This window comes from Lithobates pipiens, unplaced genomic scaffold (assembly GCF_037356315.1).
Source record: "Lithobates pipiens isolate NorthernLeopardFrog02 unplaced genomic scaffold, aLitPip1_a1.2 Scaffold_13, whole genome shotgun sequence".
NCBI classification, from domain to species: domain Eukaryota; kingdom Metazoa; phylum Chordata; class Amphibia; order Anura; family Ranidae; genus Lithobates; species Lithobates pipiens.
Genome location: NW_027507718.1, coordinates 231,961,537 through 231,977,539, shown reverse-complemented (window position 1 = coordinate 231,977,539; position 16,003 = coordinate 231,961,537). Strand labels below are relative to the sequence as shown.

The 16,003-nt window shown below is 42.9% G+C and overlaps 1 long non-coding RNA gene across 3 annotated transcripts; it reads left to right on the top strand.

The window, feature by feature from the left end:
• Nucleotides 1–803: 803 nt before the first annotated feature.
• On the top strand, nt 804–15,331 carry LOC143974696 (uncharacterized). 3 transcript variants are annotated; one of them, XR_013272266.1, is made up of 4 exons: nt 804–1,030; nt 2,925–3,264; nt 12,354–13,419; nt 15,040–15,331. It is a non-coding gene; the product is annotated as an uncharacterized LOC143974696 (long non-coding RNA). The 3 variants fall into 3 exon arrangements; XR_013272265.1 differs by having other exon boundaries at nt 808–1,030; nt 12,354–12,612; nt 13,334–15,331; XR_013272264.1 differs by having other exon boundaries at nt 808–1,030; nt 12,354–15,331.
• The last annotated feature ends 672 nt before the right edge of the window (nt 15,332–16,003 follow it).

Sequence of the window (16,003 nt, the reverse complement as noted above, 5' to 3'; positions counted from 1 at the left end):
ATTATTTTTACTCTGTATTCCAAAGGCTGTTTTATTATTATTATTATTATGCAAATGTGAGCAGCAGCAGTGGAATAGAAGCTCCTCTTGCCACTATTTCTCTACAGACAGGCTGGGAAACAGTTGGGTCATGTGACAGCTGTGTATTTATTAGGAAACAAAAAGGCGCTTAGATTTTTTTTTTGTTTTACTAAAATAATTACAACCACCGTCCACATACAGAGAGAAGGGATAATGTAAATTACACAGTGTGCATTTAGTATCACTTGCATGCAAATGCATAAAAGCATATATACAATGCACTCACATATTGCTGTGCTTGCCCCGGCACTTGAATAAATATTGCTTACTTCTGTGTGGTTGCCAGCTCCACCAACTCTCTCAGTGTGAGCGTGACCCTGTGCGGGATAACGTAAGTATTTGTAGCTCCGCTTTGGCGCATTTCATCACAAGACATCCTCAGGAAGCAATTGCTGAATGATTAAATGGATTATAGCATGGAAAACATTTTGAAGCACTGGATGCTTTAGTAAAGTGGTGTTCCCACTGTTAACATTTTTTTTTTTAGGATGCATATCTTTTTTTTTTCTGAGGTTTATTTAGATAACTCAAATTTTTTTGAATAATCCATGCTCGATTGCCAATTTTATATTGGAATATATCTTATATTTCTTCTTAGTAGCAGTTTCCATAGTGCTTATAGGCATGTGAAGTCCACAAGCACTATCCTCCGTGCTCGGGTGCAGCTGAGCGACCAGCATGCACCACCTGTTCTTGCTCATGCGCTGTATGTACAGCGTAGCGCCGTAACACTTAAGACTTTGCCATCACAACGGACGGCTTCGTTGGAAGTGCCGGCCCCTGTTGTGATGCCAACGAAGCCCTCGGTGCTGCCCAGTGACTACTAGGAAATGATGACCGACATCTCCCAGGAGCACTAGCGAGCACGGGTGCCGAGGGAAATGACGTCAGGCGCCTTGGAGAGCAAGAGGCAGATTACGAGGGACCCCCTAACAACAGACCTAAAAATGTGATTAAAAAAAAAAAATTTTTTCCAAAGGTTGTTATTTGTATTTAATGCTGCTGAATATTGTAATTTTCTTTTTATGACTGGAACTCCGCTTTAATCTGCCTAGCAAATACAGAACTGTACCGTGCTTATAAGAACAAGATTGATTCAAAAACAGATGGTTGGTAACCATATTTCCTATCCTCCCGAACAAGGGTCAAAAACAAAAAACATTCCAGGGTCCTAACCATTTCCCACATTATCCAAAACGAAAGAAACCAAGTTGGCTGAAGGTACACTTTTTGATTATCCATTTTCTATTTAAAATTATTTCAAGCAATTTACCTTTAGGGAAGATAACAGAGTAAATCAGCTATAAATCTATGCATGACGGCATAGCCTTGATAACATATTGAACAATTTAGAGGTTTATTTATTTTAAAAATATCCAGCTGGCCAAAAATTATTCAAGAGAAAGAAAAAAAGAAAGAACGAAAAAAAAAAAGTAACGTAGCTGTGATTTTTTTTTTTTTTAAAGCTTGGTTGGGTTCACAGAAACCAGTTCTAGACAATGTTGCATTAATGATACTCAATGTTCCTTCCTGTTCTGCATTGGGTGGAGAACCAAATGTAACTACTGCTTTATTAGTGTCTTTGAAGTAGTCCCACCCATCTTCTGCTCATAAAACAGATTTAGGTTTATATTCTTAACTCTGACAAGTGCTTACAAAAAAAAAAAAAAGGTCACTTGGAGAAACAAAAAGTACATTCACAGGAATTGTAAGAAAGATTTAAGCCTCTCCCATTCTGTAAATTTCAAGTGATTTCTGTATGTGCCGACATTATCAGGTCCTGGTTACACATGCATTCATTCTAAATCCTGATGTCATTCAAAGTCGTACATTTGAAATGCTTTTTAAAATATATAGCAATTTTGCATTTGGGCGTATATACACAAGCACTGAATGCAAAGTGCATTAAATGCTTTATCTTATTTTTTATTTTTTTTTCAAATCCCACACACACTGTCTTTTTTCTTGAAGCCATTGAAATGCCTGTGCGGTGCCCCAGGCCATGTTCACTTTAATGTGCAATGAAGCACTAAGCTTTTGTGTATTGTGGCAACCTGAAATGGTGAAACTAGGGGCATAACTGCAAATCGCAAGGCCCCATAGCAAAATGTTGATGCCCCCCCCCACCCTTCTTTAAAGTTGGCATTCAGCACTTTAACGGCTTGGTGTCCATCTACCTATACTGCATGCAAAATACAATCTTCCCTCTAGATAACCTTTTATTGGAACAGTGGCGGCTGGTGTTTTTTTGTTTTTTTTGGGGGGGGGGGGGAGTGCGGCAAACAACCACCCCCCCAGTCGTTCGGGTCACCCGCACCCCACTTTATTCTGAAATCACCATCTTTTACATTGATTTTCAGTTAAATTCCCCTATACATTAGGAGTCAGTGTTTCCCCAGTGTTTTATAATTCCCCTATAAATTAGCAGTCAGTGCAACTGCTTCCTTTTTTATTAGTATTTAGCAGAATCATTCACTTTACTTCTCTGGGGAAGAACGCTGAGATGCAATATCACAATGCATTGCAATGCTTGCTTTTTGTTTTAACTTCAATCAAATTACGTTAATTTACACTCACCGGCCACGTTATTAGGTACACTTGTTCAATTGCTTGGTAACACAAATTGCTAATCAGCCAATCATATGGCAGCAACTCAATTTATTTGGGCATCTGTACATGGTGAAGACGATTTGCTGAAGTTTAAACCAATCATCAGAATGGGGAAGAAAAGGGATTTAAGTGACTTTAAACGTGGCATGGTTGTTGGTGCCAGACAGGCTGATCTGAGTATTTCAAAAACTGCTAGTTTTTTTTTTACTCACAAGCATCTCTTGGGTTTACAGAGAATGGTCCAAAAAAGAGAAAATATCCAGTGAGCGGTTGTTGTGTGGAGGAAAATATCTTGTTGATGCCAAAGGAGAATGGGCAGAGATGATAGGCAACAGTAACTCAAATAACTACTTGTTACAACCAAGGTATGCAGAACATCATCTCTGAATGCACAACACATTGAACCTTGAAGCAGATGGGCTACAGCAGCAGAAGACCACAGAAGGTGCCTCTCCTGACAGGAAACTGAGGCTACAGTTTGCACAGGTTAATCATAATTGGACAAAAGAAAATTGGAAAAACGTTACCTGGTCTGATCATTCTCGATTTCAGCTGTGACATTCAGATGGTAGGGTAAGAATTGCATGGATCCATCCTACCTTGTATCAATGGTTCAAGCTGGTGGTGTAAAGGTGTGGAGGATATTTTCTTGGCACACTTTGGGCCCCTTAGTACCAATTGAGCATCATTTAAATGCCATGGCCTACCTGAGTATTGTTGCTGACCATGCCCATCCCTTTATGACTACAGTCTACCCATCTTCTGATGGCTACTTCCAGCAGCATAATGCACCATGGGGGTTATATACTAAAGGCAAATCCACTTTGCACTGCAAGTGCACTTGGAAGTAATGTCGCTGTAGATCTGAGGGGAACATGCAATTAAAATAAAAAACAGCATTTTAGCTTGCACATGATTGGATGATAAAATCAGCAGAGCTTCCCCTCATTTCAGATCTACCCCTTAGATTTAAAGCAAATGCACCTGCAAGTGTACTTGTAGAGCAAAGTGGATTTGCCTTTCATAAATAACCCCCTATGATTTCACTGTACTCCGATGGCCTCCACAGTCACCAGATCTCAATGAAATAGAGCAACTTTGGGAGGTGGTGGAACGGGAGATTCACATCATGGATGTGCAGCTAAAAAATCTGCAGCAACTGTGTGATGCTATCTTGTCACTATGGACCTAAATCTCTGAGGAATGTTTCCATCACCTTGTTGAATCTATGCCTAAAGAATGAAGGCAGCTTTGAAGGAAAAGGGGATCCAACTCAGTGCTAGCAAGGTGTACCTAAGTAGCCAGTGAGTGTAATTCTATTCTCAGTGGTGAATTGACCCACATTTTAATGTGCTACATTGGAATAAAATGTATGCCAGCACCATTTTTTGGTATTGGTAAGCCCATGCTCTAATCAAAGCAAGTTTTTTTTGGTGTGAAGGAGCCCTGATAGTTGGCAGGCCTGCAGGAGTTTAACCAATTGCTTACTGGGCACTTAAACCCTCTTCCTATCCAAACCAATGTTCAGCTTTCAGCGCTGATGCACTTTGAATGACAATTGCGCGGTCATACAACACTGTACCCAAATGAAATTTTTATCATTTTTTTCCCCAAATAGAGCTTTCTTTTGGTGGTATTTGATCACCTGTGCGATTTTTATTTTTTGTTAAAAAAGGTAAAAAGATCGAATTAAAAAAAAAAATATATATATATATTTTTTTTTTATTTTGTTATAAAATTTTAAAACAGGTAATTTTTGTCAGTCATTGATGTACGCTGATGGGCACTGATAGGTGGCAGTTATGGGCACTGATGGGTGGCAGTGATAGGCAGCACTTCCAGGGGGGACTGATTGGCACCACTTGTGGGCATTGATAGGTGGCACATGTGGGCATTGATAGGTGACACTTGTGGGCACTTTCAGATGGCATGAATGAGGCATAATTGCCTCTTCTGTTTTGGGACCGATGTCCCTTTAAGATGAGCCGATGATTGGCTGACAGCGGAGGAGAAAAAATTATAACATGGTAAGGGGCCGGGACCGGCCCCTTGCTCGGATCGGTGATCACCTGAATCTCAGTGACTCGTGATCACAGCACACGCAGGGAGCGTGCACAGGGGAGGCCATCACATGACGGCCTCCCGGGAATTCACATCCGCGCTGTGCCCGTCATTCGGCCATAGCGCGGATGTCAAGTGGTTAAAAGTTGTTCTAAAGTCAAAAGGTGTTTTACCTTAATGCATTCTCTGCATTAAAAGAGAAGTTCCGGAATATGAAAAACAATCATACTCACCTACAACTGAGCGATCAAACAGCACTGATCTCTCAATTCTTAGTCCCCAGCCTGCAGAGAGCTGGCAACTGCTGCTCTTGCCCCTCCAGTGCTGGGGGGGGGGGTCAGCTGGCTCAGGCTCTCAGTGGCTCGCTGAGAGGCTGAGCCAAATGTCAGTCTAGGCTTTTAGGGATTTTTTCAGAGCCTGGACCTGCTCTGTGAAATTGGCCAACAGCAGCTTTAGCCTGCTGTCGGCTGAAAACGGCTCACAGGAGTGCAGATCTAACTGAACTCTTGTGACCCACAGGAGAAGTGTGGCCAAAAATGATTTGGCCATTCTTCTCCTTTATGGTAAAAAAAACTTCCACTACCTGTTCCTTTACCCCTATCTCTAAACACCTGTTTCCTATTTTGATCTAGGGCTGCCTAGATTCCCTGATCAAATGTAACCCACCTTTACATACCCTAGATGCATACTTACCAGAATCTCAAAAGCTGTGGCCTCCTGTGGTCCTCACATCACTTGGTGAAAGTTCCTGCAAAGGAAACCCTCATACATCCATGGGGTCCTTTCCTGGGTGTCAGTAGTAGACATGTGCACACTGAAATATTTTGTTTCGGAATTTAATTTTCGTCCGAAAAAGGAATTTAGTTACTCCCAAAATTTGTTTTTATTTGTTTGTTTCGTTAAAAAATGCATTCATCTGAAAATACGAAATAATTAAGGTTAAATCTGTCATTAAAGGCTTATGGTGTCTGTTGAATGTTCTAAGAAGATTTGACGGAGCAGCTAAACTGTACGACGCCGCAATCGTACATTTCCGGCCGAATGTTCCGCCTACAAGCTATAGTAGAATTCTAATGTTGTATGACACTGGTAATAATTACATTTATTAATTATTATTACTAGTCAACCAACATTAGAATTCTTTTATAGCCTATGGGCAGAGCATTTGACCATAAATGTCTACTCGCGGCGACTGATTCGTTGAATCTTCATGTCAAATCTTTTCTCTCCATGTTAAATAATCTTGGACTAATAGTTAGGTTAATCACATTCAACCTTTTTTGCTATTGTCTCTACAATGTCGAATCCTTTCTCTCTATGTTGAATCTTTTCTCTCTATGTCAAATCTTTTCTCTCTATGTCGAATCCTTTCTCTCTATGTCGAATCTTTTCTCTCTATGTCGAATCCTTTCTCTCTATGTCGCATCTTTTCTCTCTATGTCGAATCTTTTCTCTCTATGTCGCATTTTTTCTCTCTATGTCGAATCTTTTCTCTCTATGTCGAATCCTTTCTCTCTATGTCGAATCTTTTCTATCTATGTTGAATCCTTTCTCTCTATGTCGCATCTTTTCTCTCTATGTCGAATCTTTTCTCTCTATGTCGAATCTTTTCTCTCTATGTCGAATCCTTTCTCTCTATGTCGAATCTTTTCTATCTATGTTGAATCCTTTCTCTCTATGTCGCATCTTTTCTCTCTATGTCGAATCTTTTCTCTCTATGTCGAATCTTTTCTCTCTATGTCGAATCCTTTCTCTCTATGTTGAATCTTTTCTCTCTATGTCGAATCTTTTCTCTCTATGTCGAATAATCTTGGACTAATAGTTAGGTTAATCACATTCAACCTTTTTTGCTATTGTCTCTATAATGTCGAATCTTTTCTCTCTATGTAGAATAATCTTGAACTAATAGAGGTTAGGCACATTCGACCACAGGTTCGATGGACACAGATCGCTATTGTCAACGTCATGTCGAATCTTCTATCTATATCGAACTGTTGTCACAACGAAAACAAAAATAAAGCATTTGTTTATGTCGGATCTTTCAGTTTTTCGGATTCTGTACATTCGTTTTAGTTTGTTTAAGGCCTCATGCACACGAGACGCAGATGAAACCTCTGTTAAAAAAAAGCTGAAACGCGCGTTTAGAAACGCGCGTTTTGCCGCGTTTGCATGGCGCGTTTAGACGCGTTTAGACGCGTTTAGACGCGTTTGCGTTTAAACGCGTTTATAAAGATAACATCATGTAGACCCTCCCCAAGCTCTCAAAGCATTTTTTTAACTATTTCTGCTATTTTGATCAGAGTGAGCAGCAGCAGCATAGAGAGCAGTTGTACACTTGCATTTGCCGTGTCACTTGCCACGGCACCTGCCACAAGTTGTGGATTGTCCACTTGCCATGTCACTTGCCACAAGTTGGGGATTGTCCACTTGCCACATCACCTGCCACGTCACCTGCCACAAATTGTGGATTGTCCACTTGCCACGTCACTTGCCACATCACCTGCCACGTCACTTGCCACGAGATGTGGATTGTCCACTTTCCACGTCATCTGCCATGCCACCTGCCACAAGCTGTGGATTGTCCACTTGCCACGTCACCAGCCACATCACCTGCCACAAGTTGTGGATTGTCCACTTGCCACGTGACTTGCCACATCACCTGCCACGTCACTTGCCACATCACCTGCCACAAGTTGTGGATTGTCTACTTGCCGCGTCACTTGCCACATCACCTGCCATGTCACTTGCCACGTCACCTGCCACAAGTTGTGGATTGTTCACTTGCCACGTCACCTGCCACGTCACCTGCCACAAGTTGTGGATTGTCCACTTGCCACGTCACTTGCCACAAGCTGTGGATTTTCCACTTGCCACATCACTTGCCATGTCACCTGCCACGTCACTTGCCACGTCACCTGCCACAAGTTTTGGATTGTCCACTTGCCACGTCACTTGCCACATCAGCTGCCACGTCACTTGCCACGAGATGTGGATTGTCCACTTTCCACGTCATCTGCCATGCCACCTGCCACAAGCTGTGGATTGTCCACTTGCCACGTCACCAGCCACATCACCTGCCACAAGTTGTGGATTGTCCACTTGCCACGTCTCTTGCCACGTCCCCTGCCACGTCACCTGCCACAAGTGGATTGTCCACTTGCCACATCACTTGCCACATCACCTGCCACAAGTTGTGGATTGTCCACTCGCCACGTCACTTGCCACATCACCTGCCACAAGTGGATTGTCCACTTGCCACATCACTTGCCACGTCACCTGCCACAAGTTATGGATTGTCCACTTGCCACGTCACTTGCCACATCACCTGCCACGTCACTTGCCACAAGATGTGGATTGTCCACTTTCCACGTCACCTGCCATGCCATCTGCCACAAGTTGGGGATTGTCCACTTACCACGTCACCAGCCACATCACCTGCCACAAGTTGTGGATTGTCCACTTGCCACACCACTTTCCACGTCACCTGCCACGTCACCTGCCACAAGATGTGGATTGTCCACTTGCCACGTCACCAGCCACATCACCTGCCACAAGTTGTGGATTGTCCACTTGCCACGTCTCTTGCCACGTCCCCTGCCACATCACCTGCCACAAGTGGATTGTCCACTTGCCACATCACTTGCCACATCACCTGCCACAAGTTGTGGATTGTCCACTCGCCACGTCACTTGCCACATCACCTGCCACAAGTGGATTGTCCACTTGCCACGTCACTTGCCACGTCACCTGCCACAAGTTATGGATTGTCCACTTGCCACGTCACATGCCAGTCACCTGCCACAAGTTGTTGATTTTCCACTTGCCACGTCACCTGCCAAGTCACTTGCCGCATCACCTGCCAGGTCACTTGCCACGTCACCTGCCACAAGTTGTGGATTGTCCACTTTCCACGTCACTTGCCACTTCACCTGCCACGTCACTTGCCACAAGTTGTGGATTGCCCACTTGCCACATCACTTGCCACCTGCCATGTCACTTGCCACAATTTGTGGATTGTCCACTTGCCACGTCACTTGCCACAAGTTGTGAATTGTCCACTTGCAATTGCAATTGTTTAAAATATTTTTCTAATGGTTTTTCATCATTTGCAATAATTTTTGAGATTTTTAATGTAAAAAAAAAGGTCACCTTTAAAAACGCATATAAACGCAAACGCGGCTAAACGCGGGTGCCGCGTTTAGTCGCGTTTAGCCGCGTTTAGCCGCGTTTTGCGTCTGAAACGCAGAAATTTTTGTTTCTGAACGCATTTTTTTGCTTCTGGAAAAACGAGATTAAACGCAACTGCATATAAACGGAAAAAAACGAGACTGTGTGCATGGACACATAGGATAACATTGAATGAGTTCAGGTGCAGTTGAAAAAACTGTCCAACTGCATCTGAACGCGCGTTTAACTGCGTCTCGTGTGCATGAGGCCTTAAACGATAACGAAAATACCCGAAATTTGGATGAAAATGAATGCACATGTCTAGTCAGTAGACAGCTTTGCACATGTTTATAGGGATTGACTGTGCAGGGGTGCTAGCAACAAAGACGATTGCAGGCTATGGACATGATATTCAGGTAATAATTATAGACCAGGGTTGGGGGAAGTTGAAATACATTCCGTTGAAGGGTTGGGGAGTTTAGGCAGTAAAGCCCCATACACACTATCAGATTTTCTGATGATTTTTGTCTTCAGATTTACCAAAACCATGTAATGCAAGGGCCTGCCTGATTGCATACACATTGAAACGCTTAAGGTTTGACCTCATATTATATGGTTTTGGTAAATCTGAAGGAGAAAATCAGCAGAAAATCTGATAGTGTGTATGGGGCTTTAGAGTAACTGTACTTGATTAAAAAAAGTGCATTTATCCTTTAATAACCATTAATGACCATAAGGTTTCACTAAAATATGAGGCTGCTGCTTATGCTGGTGAAACTCCAGTTATATACTGTACATCTGCAAGTAGTATGAGTAAGCTGGGCAGTTCATACTTAATAACCTGAAGCTAAGCCATTTGTTTAATAAGCAGGGATGGGTCTTTCCAGAAGAAATCTACATAGCAAGTTAAAGCATGTATTTGTTGAGGTTAGCTGCTTTAAGCTCTTATGTTAAAGAGGGTCTGTCAGATGAAGTATTGACTTAAATCTTGAGAAAAACCTCTTATCACATGCTTCAAGTTTCTAAAATGTGAACTAGTCGTATTATTTAATATTGAAACATATTTTGCTACATGCACCCCCGGACAAACGCTTGCCAGAAACCAGGTATCCCAGAGCAGGTATTGTGACCTGATACACTGTGAGCCTCACCCTGCACAGAAATTTTCCAGCTCGCAAGACAACAATCTATTCCCAGATAGAGTGAAAATCACGGGGGGCAGGTTAACTCCAACAGAAACCTTTTACATATACACTAAATAGCCACCACCATTTGTTGTAATGGAAACACACACGTGTGACTACATCTGCTGTTGCTATTCCAACCATTTAAAAACAAGGCCTGTATCACTCCCTGCCATGCCTAGACAGGAAAGTAACAGAGTTTACAATATGGTAGCTTTTCTTAACCACTTCCCACCTGGCCTATAGCAAAATGACGGCCATGCGGTGGTTCAGTTATCCTGACTGGGCGTCATATGACATCCTTCAGAATAACAGCCGCCGCGCTCCTGTGGTGCGGTATGTCAGTCTGACACATCGCTACACCGATCCGACGGAGGCTCTTTACCACGTGATCAGCCGTGTTCAATCACGGCTGATCACGATGTAAACAGGAAAAGCCGTTGATTGGCTTTTCCTCACTCGTGTCTGAGAGATGCGAGTAGAGGAGAGCCGATTGGCGGCTCTCCTGACGGGGGGGTCTGTGCTGATTGTTTATCAGTGCAGCCCCCCCTTGGATACCCAAACTGGACCACTAGGGAAGGGGGCAACATGTGGATGGCCAGGTATGTACCCCATGGCCATCCACATGTGCAAATGAATGCCAAATCTGTGCCCACAAATGGGCACTGACTAGCACCATTATGTAACAAATTACATCAGTGATGCCCAGCAATGCCACCCATCAGTGTCCATGAGTGCCACCTATCAGTGCCCATCAATGTTACCCATAAGTACCCATCAGTACCACCCATAAGTACCCATCAGTGCCGCCTACGAGTGCCCATCAGTGCCCCATATCAGTGCCACCTATCAGTGCCCATCATTAGTGTCACCTCATTGGTGCCCATCAGTGCTGCCTTATCAGTGCCCGTCAGTGCAGCCATATCAGTGCCCATAATTGAAGAAGAAAACATACCTATTTACAAAACATTTTAACAGAAACTAAGAAAAAAGTGTTTTTTTTTTCAAAATGTTCTGTGTTTTTTATTAGTTGCGCAAAAAATAAAAATCACAGGGGTGACCAAATACCACCAAAAGAAAGCTCTATTTGTGGGAACAAAATGATAAAAAATGTGTTGGGGTACAGTGTTGTATGACCGCGCAATTCTCATTCAAATTGCTACAGAGCTGAAAATTGGCTTGGGCAGGAAGGTGTCTAAGTGCCTGGTATTGAAGTGGTTAAAGAGGCAAAAAGCTCTTTAATTTCCTGAATATAGCTGATTATAGCATTTAGAGAGTCAACCTAATTATTTTGTTGTTATAATAAAAAAAAATGATACAAGAAAATATTTACAGAAAAAATAGAACATTATAAAACTGAAAATTTAGCCGCAGTTGAAAAAAAAAAAAAAGGATTAAAGAGGATGTAAACCCTTACAAACCACTTTGACCTACAGGTAAGCCTAGATTAAGGCTTACCTGTAGGTCCAAGAAATATCTCCTAAACCTATATGGTTTAGGAGATATTTGCCCGAAAACGGGCACCGTTGTCTACGGCGCATGCGCCGTAGACAGCGGCGCGCAGGCGCACTAAGCGCGGCAGTTCCAAGAATGGAGCTGCCGCATTTGTCAACTCCCGTGCGCATGCGCGGGAGTGACGTCATCGCGGCTTTGCCGAATGACAGCGGCGGAGCTGCGAGACGCCACTCCCGTGCGCATGCGCGGGAGTGATGTCATCGCGGCTTCGCCGCTGTCATTCGGCGGAGCTGCGAGACGCCACAAGCAAGATGGATGCGGCGGACTACAGGGGACAGCGGCGACTTCGCTGGCTCCTGTGTCAGGTAAGTGACACATAATGGGCTACTATGCGATGCATAGTAGTCCATTATGCTTTACCTTTGCAAGGAAAAAAAGAGGAAGTAAACTCATCAGGGTTTACTTCCTCTTTAAGCCCTGGTTCACAGGCTGGTGCGATATACACTCTGACTTTGGGAACACACATCGCATGACGTGTATAAATCAATGGTTCCTTATGAGAGTCGTCTTAACTGGTCCGTCACAAGTCGGTCCAGCTTTGAAAAAGGTTCCTGCACGACATTGAAGCCTCAAGGCTTCGCTTCCTGTTTCCTTTAGTGAAGATGCCGGCGACTGTACTTGGAGCAGATGGACAGATAGGCGCGGGATCCCTGGACAGGTAGGTGTCCTCGTATTAAAAGTCAGCAGGTACAGTATTTGTAGCTGCTGAATTAATTTTTTATTTTTTTTGTATAGGCTGGAACTTCTCTTTAAGTGCGGATGCTGCTTTGCTTAACAGTGAAGATTTTTACCATACAGGAGTATGAGGATTGTTCAAAATCTATATGTAACGTGGTTGTAAACAAACCAGAGCGGCACCTTGGTGGAACTGCTATGGCTGAAGTGCTGAACAACCTGGAGATGGATTTTAAGATGGCTTTTGAATTCATATTCTTTTGTGGAACAAACAATATTTCTGCCAATATTTCTGGATAATCTTTGATAACCATCAAAGGTAGGAGAATGTGGAAGTATGTGGGTGTTATGACCCATACACACGATCGGAAATTCCGCCAGCAAAAGTCCGATGAAAGCTTTTGGTCGGAAAATGTGACCGTGTGTATGCTCCACCGGACTTTTGCTGGCAGAACTTCGGCCAGCAAAAGATGAGAGCAGGTTCTCAATTTTTCGGAAAAAGTTCGGAAATTACGATTATCTGTAAAAATTCCGACGTGCAAAATTCCTACGCATGCTTGGAAACAATTTTGACGCATGCTCTGAAGCACTAAACTTAATTTTCTTGGCTCGTCGTAGTGTTGTACGTCACCGCGTTCTTGACGGTTGAAAGTTCAGAGAGCTTTTGTGTGTATGCAAGGTAAGCTTGAGCGGAATTCCATCGGAAAAACCATCCAAGTTTTTTCTGACGGAAAGTCCGCTCGTGTGTACCAGGCATAACTGTTTTTAACCATTGAGTCAGGCTTGAAAGAGAGATTTTAATCATTACACATACTGTAAACTGTTTTGCTTAATGCTCATGTCTACCAAAGGCATCAGTGTTTAGGACAGAGGGACCTGTCTGATGAGTACTTTTACTTAGGCAGCGAGCAATCATTCTAAAAACGTAGGCATCATTTCTGAAACTATCATTTGTAAACACAGTGCTATAGTGTGTAACCGCTTCGGATTGCCATTCTAACAAGAACAGAATAAGACCACATTCATTTTTTTTTCTCTAGATATAATTTAGGAATGATGTCTTGCAAATGCACCATCTAGCAAAGCATTGGGCCTTCAGATTAAAATCAAGCACAGTAGCTAAGTGGTAAGCACTTTCGTCTAGCAGGTTCAAATTCCAACCATGGCATTATCTGCATGGAGTTTGCATGTTCTCCCTGTGCCTGCGTGGGTTTCCTCCGGGTATTCTGGTTTCTTCCTGCACTCTAAAGACGTGCTAGTAGGTTAGTTTGCTCCTGACTAAATTGGCCCTTGTAAGTGTTTGTATGAATGTGATTGGGGACCTTAGATAGGGTGGCCACCCTTTCTTTAAGCCAAATCTGAACACTTTTGCAGCACACGGGAAATTATTATTATTATTTTATTTTTTGCTGTAAACACTATAGGATTATAAAAGACCTGGGATACATTTGGGTGCCCCAAGGAGAGTAGTAATGTAGCGCACAGAGCACGCCTTGGCACAAAGTGGGTGTGGCCACATTTCTCTTGCTGACATTATCACTCCACCCTTCAGTTAAACCTGCCCCGAACGGCTCCCGAACGGCAACAGATTTGTGTATGACTATATTGGTTACTTGGGGAGCCACAGCCCGATCTGAATAATGTGTCTGGGTTTCAGATGGACTGAAACCCGGACACATGATTCAAAACCCAAACTGTCCGGGTGAATCATGGACAGGTTTTTCCCTTCGATTCTAAATCATGGACAGGTGATAGCCTTAGATTCTAAGCTCCTTGAGGGCAGGAACTGATGTGAGGCAACCTGTACCTCTGCCTCACAAAGAACTGCCAGCTTGCTAATGGACCACCAATAGCACAACTAATTTTTTAAGAATTATTGGAAAGTCAACTTCATTTGATAACGACGAGAAATGAAAGAGAACATGTATAAGGCCCCTTTCACACTAGGGTGCTTTGCAGGCGCTACATCGCTAAAAATAAGTCTGCAAAGCGCCCTGAAACAGCCACTGTGGTACGCTTGCAGAACGGTCCAAAAAGTCCTGCTAACCGCATCTTTGAAGCTCTGTAGGAGTGGTGTATTTACCGCTCCTAAAGCCCCTTCCCATAGAAAACAATGGGGCAGCGCTGCAAACCCACCTGCTAAAACGACAGTAAAGCGCCACTAAATATAGCGCCGCTTTACCACCAGCGCTCGCAACGCCCCAGTGTGAAAGTAGCCTTAGAGTCCATTCACACAGGGGCAACTTTGGATCTGACTTGAAGTCGTCCCAAGTTGCCTCAAGTCGCACAACATGATAAAATCAATGTAAGTGAATGAGAGCCATCTTAATGCACACTACTGAAGTCACTCCGACTTGAGAAAAGGTTCCTGTACTACTTCAATCCGACTTCTAGGTGACTTGTACCCATTGATTTCAATGGAAGTTGCCTCCAAGTCGGATTCCCTATCTTAACTGAAGCGACTTTCCAGGAAGTAAAAATAGTTTTCTAGGCAAACCCCTCCCTCCCACAGAGCTGATTATTATGTGGTTGGCCACTGGAGGCAACTTCAAGGTGCCTTGTAAGTTGCCTCAAGTTGCGCTGTGATTCATACTCAAGTCGTGTCCAAGTTGCCTCCCAAAGTCGCACTGGAAGTCGTGTTGCCCCTGTGTGAATCGAGTCTTACTGTCAGGGCTGGGCTCAGCCCTACCTTCTCTGAGCTGGCCGCTCAGCTGTTGGCTAATTGCCAACTCCTATCTCTCCACAGTTACTGAGCTGTTGATGATATCCTGCTCATCAGTCCTGCCTACTTAAGCCGTCCAGTCCAGAAGATCTCTGCCTTCGCCTTGGTCACATCACAGAAACTATCTCCTGCTATCCTGTTCAAGACTTACTTTGCTGACATCCTTTCAGGCTCCAGATCCTGCTTGCTGTTCCATTACATTGATCCCTGACTTCTGGCTTGGCTGACTATCTGTTCCAGTTACTGAACTTTGGCTATGTTTTCACTACGTTTGTTCTTTTTACTTTTATTATTAAACAAGTGTGATTTAACTGTACTGTCTTGGTCTGATTTCATGGTTTCTGACAATAACTATGACTTGGGTATGCTCAAAACTTATACTTAGCACAAGCACAAAACCATATACATTTATATTCTTTTATTATTGTAAATTAACCATTCTTATTTACGAGTGTAATAGAGGTAGACTGTTTCCTATATACAGTATGTTGTTACATAAGTTCTTTACCACACTCACAAATTAGTAGATGTATACACACAGTTACCACTCTATATACAGGAAAAGATAAGTTCTGCTTTCTGTATTTTCTGAAGTTGATTTCCTTGAAATGCTACACTTAATGTTTCATTTACTGTGAATAACACAAGGCCAGAACTTCCAGTTAAGCCCCCAAAAAATAGAGAAGGCGTGAGGCTGAAAAGTGACTCATTCTGTCTACACACGACACAGCTGCAGTACGAAGTCTGAAATGTCACACTTGTTGTTCTGTGCAGCTTACGGAGAACAGAATTCTCCTCCTCCTTCCTTACCCATGAGTCTGACGAGGCTACTAGATATTTTCTCTCATAGAAAAACAGTGCAAATTTATCAATCTGTACTTGATCTCTGTTGATTAGGAATAAATAAATAAATATAAATATATATATATATATATATATATATATATATATATATATATATATATATATATATATAGAGAGAGAGAGA